This window comes from Accipiter gentilis, chromosome 25, assembly GCF_929443795.1.
Source record: "Accipiter gentilis chromosome 25, bAccGen1.1, whole genome shotgun sequence".
Lineage (NCBI taxonomy): Eukaryota > Metazoa > Chordata > Aves > Accipitriformes > Accipitridae > Astur > Astur gentilis.
The window spans coordinates 6,928,213-6,944,793 of record NC_064904.1 but is presented as its reverse complement, the minus strand read 5'-3'; the positions used below and the strand labels follow the sequence as shown (position 1 = coordinate 6,944,793).

Below are 16,581 nucleotides of genomic sequence, written 5' to 3'. Positions count from 1 at the left end.
CACTTTATTTTATAAAATCTCCAATTTTGAAATAAATGCACAGGCTTCCTGTATATAATCTGTTATCTGTGGGTTTTTCCTTGTCCTCCCAAGAAAATATCTTCAAACATCTCATTTCAGGAGAGATAACAATTTTGTTTTATTCTATTTATTTATTTGTTATTATTATATATATTATATTGTACATATTATATGTATTATATTCATTTATTTATTCATTTTCATGCCCAGAAACAATATTCACTTTTTAGCAGAGAAAATCTCAGTAAATGCAGCAAATTCATAAAGTGCATTGTTTCCCCACCTACCCAAAAAGAGACTTTTAATTTTGGAGGAAGAATCTGAACTTTTATTCCAGTCAACAAAGAGAATGAATTTTAAATTTTTATAAAGGTGAAGATTTATTAATTTATTAATGCATAGGAATTGGCACTATAAAGGCAAGCCATGGGAAAGCTTACAAAAACAGTTGTGCTGAATTACAGATGGTTCTCACAATTCAGTTTATTTGGCCTGTTTCTATGTAAATGTTTAGACTTGTGGATTAGTAAATTACCAGGTGCAGTACTGATTTGTATGTACTATGTTCCTCCCCGCTACAGCTTAATTCCCTTTGTAGTATATGAGAAAGGGAAAATAAAAGTATGACAGAGATGCAATACAATTCAGAACCAGCCCCATGATCTGTCTCCTGAAAAAGATACCTAAACTGGACGTTGTGGTTTAACCCCAGCCAGCAACTAAGCACCATGCAGCTGCTCCCTCCCTCCCCACCCAGTGGGATGGGGGAGAAAATTGGGAAAGAGGTAAAACTTGTGGGTTGAGATAAGAACAACTTAATAGAACAGAAAAGAAGAAACTAATAATGATAATAGTAACACTAATAAAATGACAATAGTAATAATAAAAGGATTGGAATATGCAAGTGATGCACAATGCAATTGCTCATCACCCACCGACTGACACCCAGTTAGTCCCAAAGCAGCAATCCAGCTTCCTTGCTGGCCGGGCTTGGGAAGCGGAAAAATCCTTGACTTTAGACTAAACACTGCTTAGCAACAACTGAAAACATCAGCGTTATCAACATTCTCCGAGTTACTGAACTCAAAACATAGCACTGTACAAGCTACTAGGAAGACAATTAACTCTATCCTGGCTGAAACCAGGACACTGGATAAACACAGAGAAAGAAAATAGTCTATGGGGAATGGAGTAGGAGTGCTTCTTCTCCAATTAAATGTAAAATTTGGTGGGTATCATGCTTTAGGAATTGTAAATGTTCCTCTGTTCCTTCTACAAAATCAAATCATCTCACATGACGTCAATGGGTTTCTCATCACCCCTGGAGTAGCTGGTACCTGCCTACTGGACACGCCCCCCCACCCCCCACCCCCAATTCTTGCAGGTAGTAAAAGAGTATTTGTAATGCTGTTGAGAATTTGGGATATTTGGGTCTGATCCTGTTAGCAGTGCTGACTTACAGAATCAGAATGGTTTGGGTTGGAAGGGACCTTTAAAGTTCCAGTCCAACCCACCCTGCAATGAGCAGGGACATCTTCACCTGGATCAGGTTGCTCAGAGCCCCATCCAGCCTGACCTTGACTGTTTTCAGGGATGGGGCATCTACTACCTGTTCATTACAGTAAATTTAAAATGTCTAAGTACAATTTGAGACCAGTAGCTTTTATTGGTGTTATGAATCATACTTAAGTGGAGAATAAAAAGTTTGTGATTTTTTTTTTTTTAAATTCAGTTAATTTTTTGCAACTGACATTGTGATTAGGAATTTGCAAGTGGACTATGGGGGAGGGGGCAAAGTGGGTCAGCTCTGAACGTGGGAGTAGAGTAAGCTTTTACAAGAGTATGGGATCCAAACTTCAGTTCAAATTCAAACATCGTAAAAATAGGAATTGTTGGACTTGATTTCTTTTCACTGCTCTGGGATAAAAGTAATTCTGATAGAAACTGCAGAAATAATCTCCCTTATCCTTGCTGTGTAAATACACTTTTGGTAGCTTAAAGAAGATGCAAATTCAGCATAGGAAACATACCCATCTGGATCATGGCAGCAATAAAGAAAAGCACAGGGTTCATTTCAGGTAAGGAACCGTACACAGGTACGCATACTGAGTAAGCACACTTTGGCTGTGTAGGAGCCCAGACCTCCTAAGGGTAACCTGTGGACATCATGCATATATAGTGGTTGGTAGTGTATCCTGAAAGCTTTGTTCTCTCCTCAGTGCTTGTTTTACCCAGTTGGTAGACAAAAGCCAGCAGGGGCAGGAGTACCTTCAAATTGCTGTGCAGATACAACAAAGCCTTAGACTTGAGCTGTGATTTCTATTAAGACACCAGTATACAGCAATAATCTTTTCTTGAGGTGCTATTTCTCTCAATGTTACAAGGATTATTTCCAGGAGAGTTAACTGCAGTAATTTATGAAATGCCTTCTAGTGACTAACTGCATTCCTTGGTGAGACGGTACCATTGGCAGTTCTGTCTTTGCCAAACTGTACACTTTACCTTGGAATATCATGTAACATATGATGAAAGCAAAATGTATAGCTCCATCTACTGTAAGTACTTTGAATTGATTATTTTTGCCTTTTTTATGACTGATCTGTATACCCTGGGGAACTGATTTATCACTTTGCTGACGTATTTTCTGCATGTTAGCAAGAATCAGCATAAATACAGCAGCTAAGTACATTTATACATTGCAAAGTGGTATTTCTCGGTTCTCAGGCAAATAGGAGTATAAAAAAGTGTGTATTTCAAGGACATTAGGAACTTTCATTAATTACTGAATCACAGCTCTTTCGTACTGTGTCATTGCAGCTGCTTGTGAAATGCAGAAATTACATGACTTGTCAGTGATGTGGATTGGAAGAGATTCTCAGCTATGCTTCTGCTAAGCGATAGCCTTCCACAATCAGGAATGGCAACATTTCTGTTAGGCAGTAGTCATCAATGCTGAGTCCCTGCATAGTAAGAGTGAATGAGTTGATATCCCATTTTTTTATACTGATTTAAAAAGGCAGACCAGCAGTTTAAAGAGGTGAAAAACCCCACTAAATCAGTTAAAAACAGTGAAGTTTTGTTTGTACTAGGTAAAACATCCTTATTTGGAGTTACGAAGTCTGGGTCACTGAAGTGTGAAAGCACGCCAAAAAATTTTTTTAAATAGCATCTTTGGGGGGAACAAAAAGTTTATGCAACCTAACACCCTTCTAAAATCTCAGCTCCAGTTTTAGGAATGGAATCTGTTCTAAGTAGGTTGTTTCTTTCTTTTTTCCAACTTCCTCCTTCATAGTCATACCTGCAGCTTTTTCTCGTAATACGTTGCAGGTGTTATTATTAGCACTGTGGTTTAAAATGTTTGCAACTGCTCTCTTCTGCAGTGATTCACAGCTACGAACTGAAAAACCTGGTAGCCAGACTAGGGGCTGTTTGAGAGGAAAGTCTCAAGTTAAATTTTCTCAAGTGGAGTGCAGAACAGGCACATCCTTTCCTGGCCAGAAACTTGAATGCAACATGCTGGCCCATATTTTCTTGATAACTACCAGGTTGTTTCAAAGTGCATTATTGAAACAGCATGTGACACAATGACAAAACAGCACCATGGCTGGTATCAACAGAAGGGAACAACAGAGGTCACCATCATCTCATGGGAAGGAATCTCTTCAGAGTCCATTTTATAACCTGATGAGACACATAGAGCTAAAAAGCACAAAGCCTGGTTTCCACTGGTGTGATTACACAGTTCTATAGCATGAACAAAGACAATTACTTGTGATGCAGTTATTTTTTTTTTTAGATGCAATTTTCCTCTTTTCTAACCCAAACACAATTTTTTTTTTACTCTTACCCAACAGGAAAAAACAGAAACAATCCCCCCATCCCTTACTGGCAGGATTTTTTAAAAAGGGAAATGGAGATAACTGTCTCTGTTTTCTTGTTGTCTTACAACAGTTATCCCATAAAGTAAAATGTAAGTATTTCCCATACAAAGATATGGGGAAAGCCGTAATTTGGTACATTATTACTTACTCTGTTCTGGATTTTAATTAGCTGGATATTCTATTCTTTTCATCCAATGGCCTGTTTCCTTTGTTTGCATGGTTTTTACCGAACACTGAATGCCAAGCAGTTTGAAATAGGTGGAATTTTTTGGAGTTGTGTATCACACTGATGACTTCATCTTACTTTAAAAATCTTTGTAAGAAATGCATGAAATCAACATAAAAGTCAACTTTTTATTTGGTCTTGAACTCTGAAGGTTAGCTGTCATTATACAAGCATATGACATATCCATCTTAAAATGGAGAGAGGATAGTGGTGATAGAATAATAAGGAATAGCACAAATTTTATCCTAACTGTGCTTTTAAATCAAAAACTCCTGTCAGCAGGCAGGCTCAAGGAGGAAGTAGCTGTGGAGAAAGACACCCTTTTTTTACGTGAAAATAACTTCCAGAATTCTCCTGGCATTTGTGTGCTTTGTTTTCTGTGTTTTAAGTATCCTGCTTGCCTTCTCTTTGAACCTACTTGAATTGGATAAAATTCATTATTTAATCATGGCCTGCAGAGGATTAAGGAGGGTTTCTTTCTGCTCTATTTTATGTTAGAAATAATCAAGAATGCCAATTTCCTTCAGTACTCCAGCTAAAATTGGAAAAATAGACCCATATGTTCTCACAGCTCCCACTGGATAAGACTGAACAGCTGCTCCTCTTCCCAAGCTTTTGTCACGGGATATAATTATTCCTCCATCCATAAAAAAACAGAAGGATGCCCCTTCAATGCTATAAAAATACCTAATACTGTAATATTTAACAACATGGGCATTACAGAAGACGTGCTCTAAATAGCAACAGAGGTTTGAGCCAAGAAAACACTTCATTTGATAATACCCTAGGCCTCTATATCACTTTTAATCTGAAATAATTTTACTGAGGTTGGTTTAAATGAACCTTAGAGTGCTCCACTTAGCTTTTTCTTCTCATACTGATTTTGTAGGCAGTTACATTAAAGAAGATGGTAAGTCCCTGATAGAGTGCAGATGGAATGAGGGAGGCTGGACCTCCAGTGACAGATCTTCCATTGCATACACACCACCTTCAGCACAACTTAAAAGGGGAGTGGCTGGCCAGAAGTGGCTTTGAGTTGCACTTATGGTCATCATCGTCTTTATTAGGCAGCAAGGACAATCTCCAGTCCTTGTGCAAGTATATGTGATCTTAGGAGACTCTAAATTGGTTACCTGGCCTAACACAAGTGTAACTGGTTCTGTACCTGCACACCTTGCAGGGTATTGCAATAGGGCAAACAGGATCGGCAAAATACAGCACACAACCAAATCCATCCACGGTGGAAAGGAGGTGCCAGGAGGAGGCAGAATGGGGCCACCAATGTATATTTACATTACTTAAAGATTTCCTTCCACAAGAGTGACCACATTGCCCACATGTGGCTATACCTTTATATTTTTGGTGCGGTAATTTGTATGAGCAGTCAAGTCCATAAATCTGACCACTCATTAGCACTATAGGTAGGCCTATTCTTTTGAGCTTTAAGTGTGTGTATCCCATCGCAATGGTAAATTACGGTAAAATACAGGATTATTTTTTTCTTGCACAAAAAGAAAACTACTGGAAAGTAATAAAGCTTTTGGACGTGAGTGGAGGACAGGGGGGGAAGGGTTCAGCTTGAAAACTGAATTGTGCATATAGCAGTTAAATGACACCAAAGCAAACTGGGGCCCCTAACACTAAAGATTTTCACTAATTATGTCCATCTTTCAGTACCATTCTTTCTTCCATGCTCAGAAAAAAACTTGACAAAACCAACCCACAACCAAACACTTCCTTGTTGGTCAGCAATTTCATTTCTCCATAATGTAAATGAAAGCCCGAGAAGAAGGGCATCAAAGTAGAAAGGATGAGCTATTAACTCCATGGAAAGTAACAGGATAATCTTAACAGCTGGACATTGATACCAACAAACATTCACTGACGTTGCAAAAGATGAGCACAATGTGTTGAAGAACAGGTAGGGTGATTTGAGTCAGACGCAGTTTTTTCATGGTCACTTCCAGACACAGCTCTTTAGGAGTGAAGCAGTGATTTTGTGCTCCACTGCTATTGTAATTGATGACTAGATATTCAGCATGATACTGCCATTTATCTGGGGATGCGACCAGATGCAAGTGGGATGTGATTATTGCCTTCAGCTCTCTGATGATCCATCAGGACTTGCACTAGGCCAAGCGACTTTCAAACTCCAAATTTGAATTTTCAACAGTTATCGTTACTTTCCCTAAGCATCTCTCTGGTCCAGGCTGTGGATCTACGTCATGAAGTAATCAAGCCTGGAGGTTTGGTTATTAGCTACATCTCTGTGAGGAGGCTTCGGTCTTCTCACCAGTTGCAAAGAGAATGGTGTTGGCAGGGGATGCCATGGGAGGTGGGAACAAGGAAATTAAAATTGAGACTGGCATTAAAACAAACTGTAAGGTAGCTCCAAATGTGCTAGTTCTCATAAACTGATTCACTCCAGTCCTATGTCTTCCCTTAGCAACCAGTTATTCACACTTACAACTGAACCTTCTCCTACATCGGACATTCTATGGTCGTCTTGTCATCTGACAGCCCAGTTCAGGTAAGTAATTTGTTCAGAGCTTTCTCATCATTTTGTGTTTCCCCAGTTTTCCAAGGGCACACCTTCCAGATTTTTATGTGAATTATAATGAAAATAAAAGCTGAAAAACAGCTGTATGTGAGGCAGAAGAGAAATTGTGTACCTGTGTTTCAGCACCACACATTTCCCTTGGTTTCTTCCATCCATGGCTTAAGGGTTTTGATAGTGGAAGAGAGTTAACCCTGTGTCAGCTGTTTAATCCAAGAATTTTCAGGGCACTTTTAAAAAATGTTAGTAGTAGCTAGTAACGCCACTCAAGCAAGTGACTGTTGACAAGAAACTGGAGTGAGACCAGCGGTCCAGCTAGCCAACGATCTGCCTTAAAACAACAGCAAAAGGAGATGCTGCTTAGGGAGTACACATAAACCCAACCACCTCCAGCGGTCCTTTCTTCTCCCACCTTCTGGGCCTAGCACCAGCAAGGGTTTGAGGGCGCCAGCTCCCTGGTGGAAAAGCAGCACTCTGCCTTTGGCAGGAAAGGACACTCCTGATGGAAACGACCGCCTGTGTGTACAGAAAGGTGGGATTTCGTTACACAGCGATGAAAGAGCTCAGCGCTGCTCTGCCCAGACACTGCCGAAAGGATCGCCTTTCTCCCAGGGCTTGCCTGGAGCCGTACGACACGACAACCCTATTCCCTCAGAACCACCTCTCCGTCACCGGCCTCGCCTCAGCGGGAAGAGCGGTGCCCTGGAGACGGCCTCAGCAGCTCCACACCCCCCCACCTCTCGCCGACCTACCCCCCCCAAGATGGCGGGTGCCGCCCTCGCCTCAGCGCTGCCGCCCGCCGCCTCCCGCGCGCGCGAGAGCCGCCCAAGCGCGTGCGCGGAGGGGCGGCGCCGGGGGCCGAGAGCCTCGCAGTCCTCCGGCGGGGAGGGGGAGGGGAGCGCGCACACACGTGAGCCCCTGGACCACCCGGCGACTCCCCGGCAGTTGCTGTATCCCGCTATCGCATTGGCTGTCTTGTGAACCTTTCACCTTTTACCCGGCTTTCGCCGCCAATCACCTGGCTCCTTTCATAGCGTCGGGATGTGGAGCGTGTGAGCTGCGCAGGGTGGAATTCTCGGAGCGGGCTTGCGTTGCGGGCGTTGGGCGGCCCCCGTTGGTATGGGTGGGAGGGGTGGGGGAGGTGCTCCGTTTGCGTAGGGCCGGCAGCGCAGGGGGAAGGGAGGGGGAGGAGGCTGTCCCGGGCCCAGGTGAATGGAGGAACCTGACAGTTGGGGGGAGTGAGGCGGCGGCGGGGAAATGGCGGCGGCGGCGGCGGCGGCGGCACAATGAGACGCGGCCTGTAGTGGGGGGAAGCGCCGGGCTGGGTCCCGTCCGAGCAGGTAGGAGATGGCGGCCCGGGCGCGCCTGCCCCTCGCCCTGGGAGCTGCATGGCGGCCGAGCACGGGTGCCGGAGCCCGCCGCCCGCGCCAGCCTGAGCTCCCGCAGCGCCGGCGCCGCCGAGCGGGGTGGGATGGCGGCGGTAGCTCCTTCCCCGCCCTCCCGCCGCCGGGGCCCGGTTAGGTCTGCCCCGCCTCCGTCCCCGCGGCCGTCCCCGTCCCCGCGGGTCCCGGGGCCGCCAGCACCGACCTCCGGGCCCCGGGATCGGCCTCGGCAACTACCCGCGGGCCCCGACGCCGGCAGGGGCCGGGGCCCGGCGTGTGGGGCGGCGGCCGGGCCCGCACGGCGGGGGCCGCATACCGGCCCCTCTCGGCTTTGTCTCCTCTGGCTCCGCGCCCCCCGGGCAGCCGCGCTGGGGGCCTGCCGAGGCGGGTGCTCGGAGGGCCGGCGCTCGGCCCCCCAGGGCTGGGCGTCTCTGGAGCCCTGCTGCCGTGTCGCGGGGGGCTGGGGGAAGGCAGCGTAGGGTAGTAAAAGAGCTTCCACTCTGAAGTGCTGATGTTAAAGGCAGTATCAGAAACTCTTCGCTCTTCCCTTTGCTTCCTGTCCATCCTCTTCCAGTTTAAATGAAGGCAGCGCATGGAGTGAAAAAACGTACTGGCAGCGTGATTAAGGCAGACCTTGCGCTGCGCGATCTTGCGTTGGAAACCAAAAGGTTAAACAGATAAATATTTTTGCACCGGAGTTTGTTGCTGTGTTAGCTAATCTAAAAAAACCCGAATGAGTAGCAAAACGATTGAGATGCTGACATCTGGGGGGAAAAAAAAAAAGGGATATTTTTTGTGTTTTATCATTGACCAGAAATTACTGTTTCAAAGAAGTGAATCTTTTGGCGGTTCAGTGAACTTCAGCTGCTAAAAGTCTGGAGGCTGTTTGGCGCTTCAGATGATCAGTATTTTTGATGTTAAGATTTTGAACTTCCAGTTATATGGTGGGCTTGAGTGGTGGACGTATGTAGGTTGGGCTATGATTACCACGTTTAGAGAAACAGAACAAAATGGAAAATCAAAGCCATTAACTTTGCAGACACTCAGTTTATGCTATGTTTTAATATGATTTAGGCTTCTTTCTAAAGAAGCCAGTTTGGATGCTCTGTTGAAGTCCAGAGTACATGTGTATGTTCAGTAGGTTGTGTGGTGCTTGTTTTAACAAGTTGATATAGACACAAACTGAAATTGATTTCCATTATGCTGTAATTATTCTCCTAAATCCTTCTCTTAAGAGGTCTTTTCCATTGTCCGTCTCCACGAGATACGTTGTGGTCTATCTAAAAGCTTTGATGATGCCACTAGAAGTTTTCAGGTGGAAAGTGCTTTTGCATGTATAAACATTGGAATGGTACTTTATTATTTATTAATCCATGGGATTAAAAAACATTATTTATTCAGAAGTGCTGAACTCTGAACTAGCTACTACTTTTCATGAAAGCGTCTTGGTGATAGAGTTCTCTGAAAGTGGCAGCTCAGTACTTGGCAGTCAAAAAGTGAATAATACTAGAACTAACAATTAATTGAGAAGAAAATGGCATCAATATGCTACTGTATAAATCCGTTCTGGGGCCATATACTTACTAAATTACTAAATGCAGTTTGGGTACTTTATCTCTCTCCTACCTCAAAAAGATTGTATTGGGCTAAGAGAAGGGTAGAACGAAAATTGACTAGGGCTTTTCACCCAGGGGAAGAGATACCAGTGGAGGGATAAGAGACAATATGAAACATAGGAGTCATGAAGGAAGTAGACAGGGAGCTGTTGGGTTTGGGGTTTTTTTGTTTCCCCTTTTTTTGAAAGATTATTGTATCCTACAGATTCATAACAAGTAAGGTGCTTCTTTACACCATGTGTAACTAAAAGACCTGGTGCAGCAGCATATTGGGAATGCCAGAAGTTTACAAGGAAGTTGAAACAATTAATTTGTAGGGAAAATCATCAGAGACTGTCAAACACAGGAGTGTATCCTCAGACTTGGCAAATATCAAGGTGACCAGTCAGTGGAAGGTATTCCTGCTTGCCCTGCTGCTATACTCCCATGTCCTCCATGGGTTACTGGTAGAGGGAAGCCAACAACCTAGAGAGGTATTTTGCCTGACATAATATTACACTAATGTTTTTATAGAAATTACACTTTTTTTGAGAAACACCTTGATCTTCTGTAGCCTACGAGAAGAAAAAAAAGTAGAACCTGCAGTTCAGAAAAACTATTCTTATGGTTTTTGTGTACTCCGTAGATGTTTCTTATTTCCCACATCAAAAATTTGTAAAGTACTTTTCCTGTTTTTCAGAAAAGTTAATGGATAGCACAAAGGTACTTTAGCACCACTGATTGGAGTCTCACTACTTCACCCATGTTCACTTTTTGTGTGAACTGACTTAAGTGTGCATTGATCTGTAATGGAATGCAAATTACCAGCAAAACCAAATACAAAAACGTGTAACCTTCTTAGAAGAGCAAGGAGCCACTTAGTAGAATGAATGTGGTGAACTTGGAGTTGAAATACTCTTATTTATCTTTGGATAAGCTCTAGAATGTAAGTGAGAGCAAGAGTTCAGGAAGATTTTGAAAAGGATTGTATGCTTTAGGGATGACAAGCATTATAATAAGTGCTAAGACTACAGATGGGAGTTTTATTTCAGGGCATAATCTAGTCTATCAGGCTGCAGGTAGAACATCAAAACATTCTTTCAGATGGGTTGTTCCATTATTCTGTAGTTCTCTGTGAGGAAATCCTGGTGGGTTTTTTCCTCTCATGTAGGTGGTACAAACTAGGGAGTATACTGAGCTTAATAGATTGTTCGCAGAACAATGAGTTCCTATGTCCTAATGCCCATCTGTGTAACCACTGACCATCTGTATCCCATCACCTTCATATGTTCAACAGTAATTTCTTCAGACTGATAGCACAGAAGTTTTGATGGTTGGTTTTTTGTTTTTTTTTTTCCAGGAAGTGGCTCCCTTTAAAGAAAGTATGGTATTGTATAGAACAGGAGCATCTATATAATTGTGTGCAATATGCTTTTAGAACCCTGAAGGCTAAGAGTGATTGGAGTAGAGGAGAGAGCATGATTTTTATTTACACCATCCAGACATCTGTCTTCATCCTTTAGCCTTTCATGACTTCCATATGTATTGTGATAAACCAGAAGAGAAGAAACCTGATATATAGTAAAAACTAAAAGTTAATTTTTTAGCTGAAGTTACTGCAGTCTTTGGTTGGGATTTCAATGTTCAGTGTTCAAACTGTGTTGATCGTTTGGGCTGGTGGCAGATGTAGGAATGTAACTAAAATAATCGTTCTGAAGTACTTAATCTACAGGACAAAGCAGTGCCCACTGTAATGTATACCATTATTATATTATATATATTAGGTGAACTCTTGGTTTTGGTAGTTCTTGCATGCTTTACCTAGTAATGTCATAATTTTTCAAGTTTGAGTGTGGAGTGGTGTATCTCAAATTCCCTTGTTATTTCTGCTCTATATTGCAGACTGCATTAGTTAAGTAAATTTTCCCTGACATTTGTCACCTTCAAATTCGTGCACCTTTTGGAGTTATGAAGCAGAGAACTGGAACTAGTATCAAGGAAATTTACTTGCATTGTTGCACAGCCGGAGGTGTTGAAATGCCCTTCCCTGGTGGGAAAAGAAGGAAGAGTAGTATTCTCCAACTTATCCTTGCATAAATACTCCTGAATCCAAGAGACTTTAGTACCACTTGTCATGGCTTTTACTTCAGGGCAACACACTTGAGAATCTGTGATCCTCGTTTTGGTTGGCACAGTTCTTTCTTGACCCTTGCTAATATACGATAGTATTGTAGAAAAGCTAGTTTTGCTCTGCTTTTTTTCTCTTTATGCCTGTGTCTCAGTACTTATGCTATGTAAGCTGGCATGATCGGCTTCTGCCCATGTTTTGCATTTTCTGTTACACTTCATAAAGGATTAGTTCCTTTGGGTTTGCCGAGTAAGTGTGCATTTATATCTGAGATGCAGCAGGGTGGCTGCTGACTTGAGGGTTTGGTTGCTGAAAACGGAGATGGTCAGGTTGGGACTATTGTAGCTGGCGTTGGGATTTTTTTGTTTGTTTTAAATTGCTCACAAATATCCTTGTGTTTTTCATTTGTACCACCCCGCCCCCCAAACAACCCCTTTACTGTTAATTATTAAAACCTGGTTTCCAGTGCCTGTCTCCTCCTTTGGAATCTGATTCCTGATAAATTGTCAAGCCATGTAGCAGCCTTTTCCTCAGCAGAGATGAGAGTAAGTAGCTGGGTAGCAGTAAAAAAAAAAAAAATCAGTCTCCTTGAAAACTTAAGAATTTAGGATGTTTTTTAAAAAAAATTTTATTTTTGAAAACTAGTCTGAAGTTTTAGACATGCCCACTTACTGATAGCATAGATTTCCTTTCCTTAGGAGGTGAGGCAAATACAGCTTGCTTTTTAAAGTTAATTTGTTTGACTCCATTGAGATGATTTGGCTAGGCAAGCATGTCTAGGCTGGCTAACTTTGTAATTCATGTTTCTCTTTTGTTTGCAAAGTCTGCTTTGTTTCTGATCTAGATCAAGTTTCTTACAGCTTTCTTGCAACTGTTACTGGCTTCTTATGATGACTGGCTTTATATTTTCTTGTTCAAGAAGAAATGAACAAGGCTTACCTACCTAAAGGTGAAGTTGCTTCGTAGTTGATAGTAAAAACTTGTAGAGGTGATGTAGTGGTTAGGACGTTGTCTAGGATTCAGAAGACCTAAGTTCTCTCACTGACTCTGAGGTTTGGCAAATTAATGCAGGTATCTCTCTTTTCACCCCTTCCTTTGAGTTTAACTTTCAAGTGCTTAAATAAAAAATGGTTTTTAGATGTTTATATTCTGCCTTTGTACATCAAGACATTTAATGTATTTAGTGTATTTAAGCTGACATTAATTGTGACTTTATGAATTCATAGTGTTCATTGATTATATTTGATCATCTTTAATCAGGATATTAGTGCCTGGGATCAATCTCAAGTAAGACTTTCAGTTCCTCACTTAAGCTTTGTTATTTCTGAGCACACAAACCTGTCTGCCTTGCTACTTCCATGGTCAATGGCTAGTAGGTTTTCGTGTTTGGAAGTGGACATAAAATGAAAGCAAGTGCTTACAGTACAATTAAAAGCTTTGACCTCTCATTTTTTCAGCGACCCACAACCTTTTGCTATCTTTCCACTAAAGTTAAATGCCTATATTGTCAATTTGCTATGTAAAGTTATTAAGAACTGATATGAGGTCTGTGAAAAATTTTTGAGGAAAAAAAGACTATGCCCTTTTCATCCTTCCCCTCCAGTTGCTGAAGATCATTTTTCATTACTCTTGCTGTCTAACATAGTGCTGTCTCAATAATCTCCAAGGTTTTAGAAACCAAATTACTATTGGAGGTGGATAATGTGTGAGGCAAAATAAGAGGAAAATTGACCATAGGAAATAAGTATTTTCTACCAATGTAGTGTATTTTCTACAATGTAGAATCAGCATGAATGGCAGAGACTGTAAGAGGAAAGTGACAGAAGCTTGTTACCAAGAGCCATGGGATTATCCTTCTCTTCTCTCTTTCTCCTTATTTCTACAGTCACTGTGAGCAAGGTCTGCATTTTCTGTTCACTTATGAAAATTAAACAAAATCCCATGGACAGTCTTACAATTTTTTACTACTTGTGAAAACACAAAAAAAAAAAAAAAAGGGAGGGGGGTGTGGGTCGTTTCTTCATTGTTTCCAAAGAATATTGAACTCTGTCAGCATCAGCCTCCTGAGTTGAGTTATTTTGACGCTAAAAAAACATAGCAAGCTGTGACTGATAGGGCAAGAAGCAGATGTCTGTTTATACTTTAAAAAATCGTAAATAAAAAATAAAGAAATGTATACCCAGGTATTCAATCCATAGGTTTATATGCTGAATAGATTAGTTCATTGTTTATTGTGTAATCAGAAAGGTTATGATTTAGTGAAATCTTCCTCTGAAGAAGTGTGGCTATACCATCTACTGAGGGATTTGAGAGGAAAGAGTTTGAGCTGTGACAGGTGACAAAGCTCTGGAGGAGGAGGTGTAGGTTTTGTGAAGGTAATCGGCAATGTAGTCCTGCATTCCTACCTTGAAGTAGTTCATTGAAAAAGGACTGGAAGAATGCCAAAAACATGATCTCCCTGGGTCTTTGAAAGACATATGATCAACTTCCAGGAGATGAGTAATTTTCCTTATGGTAATCTTTGCATAGTTAATGCTCTGCTATGTAGAAGTTGAGAAGTGAAACTTGCCTTGATTAATACTGAATTGTCTGGAAAATGGTCTTCTCAAGACTATGTGTTGCCTCAACTGAATAGAATGTGAGTTTTCAGTGACAAAATTCATGATTTGTTAAAACTGTCAACTGACTGGTTGTTATATCATTGGGTGAGGGTCTACAAAGAATTACTGGATGATTTAGGGCATGTAGTGACTGGCATAGTGATGAAGCAGGTGCTGATTTCTGGCAGGCATTTTGAGTAGCATGCCAATAATGTTACTAATATATACATTGACTGCCAGTTATTAACAGTTGTTAAAATCTTATATCGGTTCACCTTGTTATTGCTGTCTGTTGCCACTAGGTGTTTCCTTTTGCTGCATTCAGATAGTTTTGGACTAGACAGCAAGAAGTTTTGTTTCTGGAATTGTTAGGTTTATTGTCATTAGTGTGACACGGTGGTTCAGCAACAGTGGCGATAGAGAAGCTGATGTCTGGTTTTGAGTGACAGTCAGAAACCTGTTGAATCCAGTTTGCTTGTTTTCTGTAACATAGGCAGTCTAGTGGCTTGTCAAAATGAATGACAGCTGTCTCCTCATGCCAGCTCTAATACTCATCTGATACCCATCAACTACTTAATTCAGCTTGCTGAACCAGCAGAAAATTTGCCTATGTCAAGAAAAAAAAAACGGTCAGTGTGCTGAACCATTTCCTCCTAAAGAGTCGGACAAGTGTCAAAGGTGTTTAGAGAAGGGAAGGAGCAGTGAGAATGGGGTTGCTTCATCTAGCACCAGGCTGCCATGGGATTGGATCTGCACTCTTGTGAAATCTAATTCCAAAATACTACTTTCCACTTGATTATGTTCCTGTATGCATATTGATTTATTTTCTCACCTATTAATTAAAATAATTGTTTCATATTTTTCTCAACCTTCTACTTTCTCACTTACTGTTTATAGCTGCTCTTATAAACAGGTGTATTATTATAGTAATCTTGTGGGTTTTGTGTATGAAAATCAGCTGTGGTAAATCCAGGATGTGAACCAAAGTCGGGGGGGAAGCTTATGGTGTGTTATGAAAATGGCATACAAATACAGTTAGATTTAACTACATTTCTTTAGTGAGTACTATTCTGAGGTTTTAACAGCTTTTTAACAAAGGTAACAACCATCAGAAAGTGCAGAAATCAAGGTGGAACACAGACTCTATTTATTAGCTTGGGAAGTTCAGATCCGAAGTTCTGCCTAGTTTAAAACCTCTCATTTTTATCTAGAGGTGATTTGTAGTCATGACTCCATAATTAGGGAGCTGTACAAGAAACTGCTTAAAATTTCAGGACATCTTTTGCAGTTTTCCTCAAATGTAGTGATTATGTATTCCAAGATAGTAATATAATCAAATACAAATCAAAGCCTAATAACCTAAAAAATGAATGTTTTCCTTTATGCAGTTTTCTATTCTTCTGAAAGTGATGGGGTTTTTTGGTAATTGTGTGTTCAAGTTCTCAGGCATACTCTGGTTAGCTTTAAAAGGTCTTGAAAGCAAAGCGGTTAGGCTTCAGTGAAGGAAAGGCAAATCACTGTCCTGATTTCAAAAAAACCCAACACAATCCACCAACCAAAAAACCCACATACATGGAAATAAAACCCAAACCAAAACCAAACAACTCCCTGGTTTGTTTACTGCCAATATTGTAGAGATTTGTAATTCTTAATTTGAAATCAAAGCTTTAGGACCCCACACTATCCACCACAGAAGTCTTTAAATAATTATGTGGGAAGTTCAAAAGTAACAAGTTGGACTAGTTGAGAGAGGCAAGTCACCTTTGTGAATCAGGAAGAATTTCTGATTTTTCTTTTTTCCCCAACTTGATTAAGGTTCTCTTTCTTGCCACCCCATAAATTTGCCTTCAGAGTAGAACTGGGGGTGGGGTTAGGCTATATGGATTTTCCAGACCATGGTTCTTTCAATAGGCTAAGCTCAGTTTTATGGTGAAAATTGACTGCAGTTTTTGTTAAAATATGTAATTAAATGGTGATAGTACAGTTAAGATACATTAAATCTTTGAGCAAGAATATCCAAAATGTAAACAATGTGCCTTTCAGTGTTAGGAGTTCAGCACTTAAAAGTGTGGGTTAAACTTTTGTACCCTGTTGGATTTACAGGATAAACAATATTTACAATTTTCAATTTACAGGCATACTTCTAAGCATATTAGTTGACTGTATGTATAATTTTCATATGAAATGGTAG

At 41.1% G+C, this 16,581-nt stretch overlaps 1 protein-coding gene across 4 annotated transcripts in view; it reads left to right on the top strand.

Annotated features, from left to right (window-relative positions):
* Nucleotides 1-7,642: 7,642 nt before the first annotated feature.
* The window catches only part of DICER1 (dicer 1, ribonuclease III), a 70,277-nt gene continuing 61,338 nt past the window's right edge, over nucleotides 7,643-16,581 (top strand). For 3 of the 4 annotated variants that reach the window (XM_049828763.1, XM_049828764.1, XM_049828761.1), the window contains exon 1: nucleotides 7,889-8,025. The gene's annotated coding sequence lies outside the window, so the exon portion shown is untranslated. Of the gene's footprint in view, nucleotides 7,803-7,888; nucleotides 8,026-16,581 lie in introns of those variants that run through there. The other variant, XM_049828762.1, reaches the window with a different exon arrangement.